Source organism: Dicentrarchus labrax, unplaced genomic scaffold, assembly GCF_905237075.1.
Source record: "Dicentrarchus labrax unplaced genomic scaffold, dlabrax2021, whole genome shotgun sequence".
NCBI classification, from domain to species: Eukaryota; Metazoa; Chordata; class Actinopteri; family Moronidae; genus Dicentrarchus; species Dicentrarchus labrax.
Window position 1 is genome coordinate 9,558,389 of NW_026136710.1, and position 8,620 is coordinate 9,567,008.

Here is an 8,620-nt window from a genome sequence, read left to right on the forward strand (position 1 = left end):
AAATTGTTGTTAGATGCAAACATTTCAATAACAAACATAAACATATAAAAATAATTAATTCAATACAATTTATATAAAATCCCACTTAAGTAAAAGTACTCATTCATTCGGAAGTTATTTCCCCTGTGTCTGACATATTATTATGCCAGTATTAGATTTTCCACCTGATGCATCAACGTGTAAGCAGCATTTTCCTGTTGTAGATGCTCGAGGTGGAGCTAGTTTTAACAACTTTATATACAGTTTGCTTGTTTAGCACAGTGGTTGGGCCCCTCTAAAGGGTCACAAGTTAAATCTGACGGGTCGCAAGCTGGTTAATGCGAGAGAAAAAGAAGAACATTTTATGATCAGTTGCAAATATGAGGATTTAAATCAATATTTCTGCCATCACCTGTCTACTTGCAACATGGCAGTAGAAGGGCTGGGTAACTTTTCCTTTATATTTCTAAAAATATGTATGTCATACATGCCTAAGTAAATTGGAGTCTTATGACTGTGCCCGCAGCAGTTTTGGTTAAAAGAGACTTCACAAAGGGCATGTGTGCATTTGTATTCATGTGTCTGTAAACCTCGCACAAGGTTGCACAGTGCGCTCAGATCCTCAGAAATGTGTGAGCCACATAAACACGTTCCAGCCTCTCACTGTGTATATCAAGTAACCTTCAATGGACCGATTTATGGGTCGGCTGAATAATTACATCTCAGCTATCTGTCAACAAGCCAGATGGCAGCAGGTGACCGTAAATCATAATAAATACAGGCTTTTTTAAAAGAAGAGTTTATTACAGTTGTTAATAGTGCACTGGATCACCTTACTGGGAATTTAAAGGTGTATTATGCAAAATTAGAAAAACAAACCTTATAATATTTAATCAAACATGCATAAAGCTGTCACTGAGGCTGAATATATTAATCTATGTACTTTGCTTTCACATTATGATTGAGTTTAGTAATGAAATCCATAGCATAAGAATTTGAGTGGCAGCCAAAGTCTGAAGTCAGCTATCCGCCATTACATTGGCTATATTTATTAAAATGGAGAGTATTTTCCTTGTTCACAGGAGAATGCTTTTTGCCACTACTAAACGTAAAGTTAAGTTAAAAATGCCCAATATAATTTTACATATTACACCTCACACTATATTAATCAATATATAATGATTTATATTGAATCCTGCTTCACAAATAATCTGTTTATCATATCTCATGTGTTCTCATTAAAAGTCAACATCAAAGTTATGGTATAAAAGTTTGTGTTGCATTTAAAATCCACCTGGCAACAGCTATCTTCATTCAATTTGTTATAGACAGTATTGTTACATGCTCTGTTTACACAGATGGCCTATTTATCCAAAGTATTTCCATTGACAGCTATCTGATAAAGGCCTTTAAAGATCAGGGTCGTGCATTTGAAGAGCTGCTTTCAGTGTTCTCTTCCTTTTGCTCATGCAATCTTATTGCTCCTGTATGAACTTGATCTTTGGCTTATCAATGCCATTACTGAGACAGCCAGACTCTAGCTTCAGAGAGAAGATAAGAATCTTCATTTTCAATATAAGTAGACACACGTTACATCAGGATATTTGCCACAGGAATATTAATTATGGCTGCTAACTGCTCCAAAAGCTTATTGCCGAAAATCCATCAGTGTATTATTCTGTCAAAGCTTTTCCATGGACTACTAGTTATTCCCTGTACGGTAAATCACTGAGTTATCACATCCATTTGGCAGTAACTTGGTTCAGACATTTTCTTTCAGCAGGAATCTTTTTCTGAATTGGATTTTTGGATCTTTAGATCACTTCAGGACCCGAACCTGCTGTGCGAGTTGTTGCACTTCTTGTACCAGCCAAGTTGATTCCATCGGGCAAGAAACTTTTCTGCCTATCTTCCTCTGTAACTCCCTTGAGAGGTGTTCTTATAATTGGTTTCACTATTTTCTGGTTAGAAGATTAATGGTGGTCATTTAGAAAGAAAAAAAAAACCTTGAAGGTTATCCTTGCTTGTCAGGTTGTGAAGAACTAGATTCCTTTCTCAGGGATAAATTATGTTGGCACAGTATGAGAGGACGAAAGTAGATCAAAGATAAAGGACAAGGTGTCATAATGATCTCCATTTGAGTTCATATTTATGTTGCGATACGTGCATTAAAAATAGGCAAATATGGATTTATTTGATCAAATAAGGACGAATACTAAAAGCAGAAACTTATAACAAAAAAAAAAAAAGGTTCTAGGTCAGAAGAAATGTCGAAGGATAGGTTGCAGTTAATTTAGTTAGACTGTGATTGTCCACACAGGTTTAAGCATATACCCAAAACTGACGAGGGCACTACTGTTGTCCAACGCAGATCAGCTGTTTCTTTTTAATGAGTCTTAATCACATGATTTGGCCTATTTACAGGGCCCACTGATCAAACAGAACAAAGCAATGTTTGAATGTAGCTGTGATGCCAAGTTCCAAATTGGTGTTTCACAATGGGAGATCTGAAATAATCTGCTCACAGGAACACAGGCCTACAATAGGAGAGGTTTTTCAAATGTATCTCGATATGTCAGTGTCAACCCTACAGTGCATATTATCTGCAGAGAACCACAGTTTTTCCCTTTTAGATATGTGTTTGCATTGTACTAAATCAATTCATTGTATCTTCATTTATTCATGAAAAACAGTTGGATGGAACTTTTCTTGCTGGATGTTGGCCTGGAGATGAGCACACAAGAGAAGACATTTTGGTTTTCTGCCACTGGAGGGAGCTGTTTGTTCAGGTTTCACTGCAAGTTAACAGTGCTTTCCAGTCCAGTGCTTTGGAGGAACAGCACATTCAAGGGCATGGCACCAAGCTATCTCTCCTCCTTTTTTTATATAGGCGCATTTGAACAAAATCCAGCTCCTACATTATCGCCGTCTTTGATAAATGAACACAGCGCCATTACAGCTGCAAATGGCACTAAACAGTGCCAAGTTTAGATGTAGCCTTTTCCCTTACATCTGGTTAATAACTGCATCCAGGCCGAGGAAGCTCCTCTGTCTGGTACCGTTATCAAGAAAAACGATGTCAATAAAGTGGATGCTAGTGATTTAGGCATCCAAGTGCCCTTGTAAAGGATGTATACTGGTTCTAATCATGCATTATGGCAATATTATTGACTCATATTTTTCTCTCCCAAAACATGAAGACCTTTGGAGTATTTCCTCATCTTCCTGCTCAGGGAAAGTAGATTCTGTGTGGGTTTAAGTTCCTTTCCAAGTTTGAAAGTAACTGAAGAATGGTGCTTTTAAAGTGTCATTGCCAAGGCTACTTCTTCATTAACTGATAAACTGCAGAAGGCCAAATCTACTCTGCACTTGTAGCCTTGTGGAGTGGCAATAGTACTCCAAAGCTATCCACCCTCCACCCCCTCAAACATTTGCCAATACATTGCCATCATGACCCAAAGAGTGTCTCGAGTAAGCAAGATTAAAGGGGCAACATGTCAAAATCCTCTTTGACTCCTCCAAATACACTTGGGCTAAATCAATTAATTCATTAACTAAGTAGAGGTCACAGCCAATAGTTGAGCTAAGACAAATTAAATCAATTAGTCGGGCTAATAAGATGAGGGAGACTTTAATTAGTGAAAGTTTAATCAAAGCCATGTTTGCGCTGTGCGGCGTTATGAAGCAGCTCAATAGATCTCCTAAGGAAAGATCTATTAGGCCTGTCAGACGAAACTTTGATTTATCTAAATTTATATATTTCAAAGTATATGCAAGTCCCTGCTTTTATCTGCTTCTATGTTAGTTTTATTTTAGTAACAGGAGTTTCTGGCAACTTTTTACGTGTTTCTAAGGAATGTAATGCATGTGGTTGCCAGTCTGCCCCTCAGCATGAGCATGTGTTTCTGTTGAGGAATCAAATTATTCATGAAAAACTTTAAAATTAAAAAATGAGAATAGGGCCTAACACTGATCTACTTCCAGGACATTTAGATGTGCAGAAGATGCCAAACCTCGGCGAGCAAATTAAGTACCCAATTAAACTAATTAAAATAAAACATGATGCAGGCAATTGGGTCAGACAGTTGCTTCCTAGTTTCTTTGCTATATAAAGTTGAATTATTAAGGAAATAGCCTGCCCCCACTTTCAATCTTCTTCAGTGTTTTTTCTTATGGTTTCATCATCGCTTGTGCATGTGTGTCTGTTAAGTGCACACATCTGTGTGTGTTTCATAATCCTGTCAAGCCATCTGTTCTCATTAAAATCTGCTCCTGTTGCACCATAGATCCCAAGTATTCATCTGGCCAGATGCTACTTTGAACTATCTCAAAGTTTTACTGGTTGTTTTGCTCAAACCTCACCTTTGTACAGCTCGGTCAAACATGTTAAGTCCACATGCAGTGAAGTGGTTTCTGCATTACTTTGAGATATACTTGGATATACTAAGTTTGGAATTTAAGTGTTAATATTCCAACCTTTTCACTACAAGAATGCACTTTTTTATGACACAGACAACAGTTCTCAGACGTCATTGATTCAGATGTTTCCTTTTTGGTCTGTCTCGTTTATCTTTCTTGCATCCCCCCCTCTGTCTTCAGCCACATGTGGCTGGATTGGGCCTGGCTAGTGTTAATCCTTGGCATAAGGGGGCTAGGCTGGATTATCGACTGATGTGGAAACATCTGTGGATGAGAGGGTTGTGAAGCTTGGACCTAGAAAAGGAGGAGGGGGTGTTCGGGGTGAACTGTGACCTATAGGAAAACACTGAGACACCAGGAGAGGTAAACCTGTTGTCAAAGGTACAGCAGGGCTTACTTGCACGAAAAAGGCCCTGGTTGAATGAGCTGTCACATGACAGAATACAGTTATCATATTACGAAAAATAAACGTATTAATATACCAAGAGAAAAAGCTATATGCATCGTTCAACAATCAGGATATTTAAAGTTTACTTACTTTACTGCCAATTTGCCACAACTGCGGGAACCCCAATAAGGCCAAGGCCTGGGTTTTGTGTTTTGCATATAGACCATTTCTATCTGCATAGAGCCATTAATATGCAGGGATGATTTAGAGGGCAGTGAAGACTGGGGGATTAGGCCTGATTCAGTCTTCACTGGGGGGTGGGGGACGGGGGGCGAGTTTGAGGAAGGAGGAGGTTTACATCAACAAGCCCTGATTTACGTTGGTGAACAGATGGCGGAGAAATTGCTCTGTTTGGAAAAGATGTGCAATTTATTTCCGTTGATATTGTAGAGAGAGAGGGGAGAGAGAATTGATTGTTGCAGAGAAAGAGGGCTAGGATGAGGTTCTACTCTAGAGACGGCAGAGTGAACTTTACAGTCTTTGTACGGTGAAAAACAGGTGAGGTATTTAGATTAACTTAAATCATGACATACCAGAGTGTGGTGAAAGCAATTCCTTATGAAAGAGCTCTATTAATGTAAAGTAAATGGCACACAATGTGTGGCCAAAAACAGTTGGACTGCTGTCACATGTAACAGACAGCTGTGCAGCTGCAGCTGTGTCAGATCCTTCCATCACCAATGTATTGCAGGCATTTTTCTGTGAATCTAGGGCATGAAGAGTTGACTTACTCACCAAGGTTTTTTGTTGGCGGAGCAGTTTTAAACATGTGATGAATACATGCTGCACTTTTCCCGATTTTACTGTGACATTTTGTTCGTATCATTACACGGTTGCTGTGCCCATGTAACAGGCTATAATCAAATTCGATCATAGCTTGGCTAAGAGCAGATATTCACAACAAAAAGTCAGTGATGTTGGCACAGGCGTCCTATGAGGTTTTGGTTTCTAAACTGTCACCTTTTTTCTGATCCCACTTTAGTTCGGCCTGTCCACCCCACCATGTCTGGAACGACACCCCTGATGTAAACCATCTTGTCAATTAAGGATCCATACACTACCATTACATCAAATAAGTGGAAATATGATATAGTTACCACATACTGGATCTGATCAATACACTTCCCATCTACACCAACACAGACACACATACGCAGAAAGAGCATTTTACTCTATAATTGATTTATGGAGATCCAGTCTGCAGAAACATATTGATCCACATGAGGCAGTTTTGATGCAATATGGTGATAGGGCATTTTTATGATTAATATGAGCAAGTGGTCCCAAATGTAGCATTTAGTTTGTTTTACATAAGAATGAGAAGTGCAGCAGCAGAAAGTTAGTTGCAATTCCAAAACATATTGTTTCATAAAGTGAACTGATCAAAAGCCTGTTGATTTTAACAAGCAGGCAGAGAGAGAGAGAGAGAGAGAAAGGTCAATGCTAACGAGAGTCCCTCTGTGAAAAGGGTGCCAATACAGGCAGTTAAAATGGAGATGGGTTAGAAACCTTGGGTGTGAGATAGGACTGGGTATCAGTCTGTGTTTGTGTGTGTGTGTGTGTGTGTGTGTGAGTGTATGTGTACACACAAATAAAGAGTACAAGTGAAAGGATACCAGTGAGGTAAAGGTTGAACCACTAGCCACCATTAGCCTGATTGGCCGGAGAGGTCAGCAGGGGTCAATTGATGGGTCAATCACATTGTCGATTTGATGACCCAACCACATTGGTTTGGCAAATAGAGGGCTGGACACACTCACACACGCTCTGCCTCCTTTCGTCTGAGTTATTGTGCATGCCAAAGCTACGTTACATTAACACAGAAAAATCTATCCGATCACTTATGCTGATTTACACTGGGACTGCACTGCCTTGTCAACCCTCTTGACCAGCTCAAGAGAACATTTTTAATGCGAGAAGATTTATGCTGCAAATTACTTCACAGTGGTAAAGTATGAGTGCATGAGGTTTGACATCTAAAAAGTGTTTTCGTGTTGGATTTTTTTCAAACCAGACTCAATAACTGAACGTAAAATAATAAAGATCCCTTCTTCAAAACAAATTACCTTGATTTTTTTCAACAACATGTATCGCTATTGTCACTCATCATCAACATTGTGTCATGACTGCCAGCAATTAAAAAAAAAGCCAGACCTATATGTGATTTGAACCAAAACATGGCCTAGATAGAAAACACAAGATAAACGCATCAGTTTCTGCCTGTCTCCTAATCTGTAGCAAAGTGCCAGGAGGTCTGCGTATCTTTATCGGTGCTCCATTAATGATACAGCAAGTACAAAAGTACCCCAGCTCGGATACCACTCTTCCTTTAACCTGCCAAATCCAGATCCGCCTGAGCCACCAGAAAGAAATACCTCCACAAGCAGCTCCCGGCGACATGATGTCAGGGGTCGAAAGGTTAAGGGTCAGGAAAGCAGGTGACCTAACCTCATTGCATCAGTGCCACCAACACATCTCATTGCATCTTTGCCACCAACACAGTAATGTATAATGCAATAGTAAACTTGTTTACCTAATGTTTTTCCTTTTTTATTTGCTAGTCTGCCCCTTTTCTTATTATTGGACTGCACAGAGTGCAAAAGTCAATATACCTTAGGGGTTCTATAAAAAGAATCTCATTGAAAATCACATTGACATTTGTAATGATGGCAGTGACAAAAAATCAAGACCTGACCGAACAGTATGTCGTTCAGTTACTGTAAGTCCATATGTCTAAATAAGGAAGGCAAATCTTTAATGAATGATGATTTAATATTTTGTTCTATGTGGAGACCTACACCTTCGCAGATTAAACATTACATCTACTTCATGTTTGGCTATTTCAGACATGTCTGAAGAGACAGTAAACCGAATGGTAACACACTGCCCATGTCTACAGGGCATGTGTGTCACGAAATATCTTGCTTTTTTTTTGGTGTACATTAGAGCAGCACTTTCACTACAGTTTAAATTCCTATATCTGGGAGAAAAAAAAATAATATTTTTTTTAACTCAACTCCTCCTTTCTAGTGTTTCAAGCCACTCATTTGTTAATGATGCTTTTATTGCATTGTATTTAGAAAGAGAGGGCTGGCAGCAGCACAGGAGCAGAAACACCTGCAGCAGCAGTTCAGCCGTCACGCATTGCTCAAGTGGGCCGTGTGTCCAAAGCCCTAGACAGTAACAATTACAGCTAAATATTTTAAAAAATTACATTAAAAGAGAGCCTAACAAACCAAGTAATAGTGACGCAATGTGCTGGTAAGGCTGGGAGTTGTAGTTCTTTTCACAAATTGATTGTTTTTCAACTTTGTTAAATCTTCATTAAATACTTTTTTGGGCATTTGGGTATAGAGCAACAAGCTGTAAACACAACAGTGACATATTGTCATCTTAGAAGTTAAAATGGGAATCATGTTAGCAAACAGTTGGGCATTTTCCATTGACAGTATATATAATTGACAGAGCTCTCGGGTCTAAAGAGTGAAGCCGACAAGCAAATGTCTTAAAAACTGCATTCTATGTAAAGACCAGCAGGGGGAGTTCCATTGGCTGCAATAACTCAACGATACCATTCACTCTAATGATGAACAAGCCGACTTCTCACTTTATTTATGAGCTCAGTAAATAGTTTCCTAATGAGTTTATGGTCCATATATTAAAATATTCATCTAGTAAATGATGGTCAAATTAAAGTAAAATAGATGATGAAGCCGCATATGCTTTTGGGTGTGACTACCTTTTGATAGAAAATCACAGTCTATCGAGCGCAGC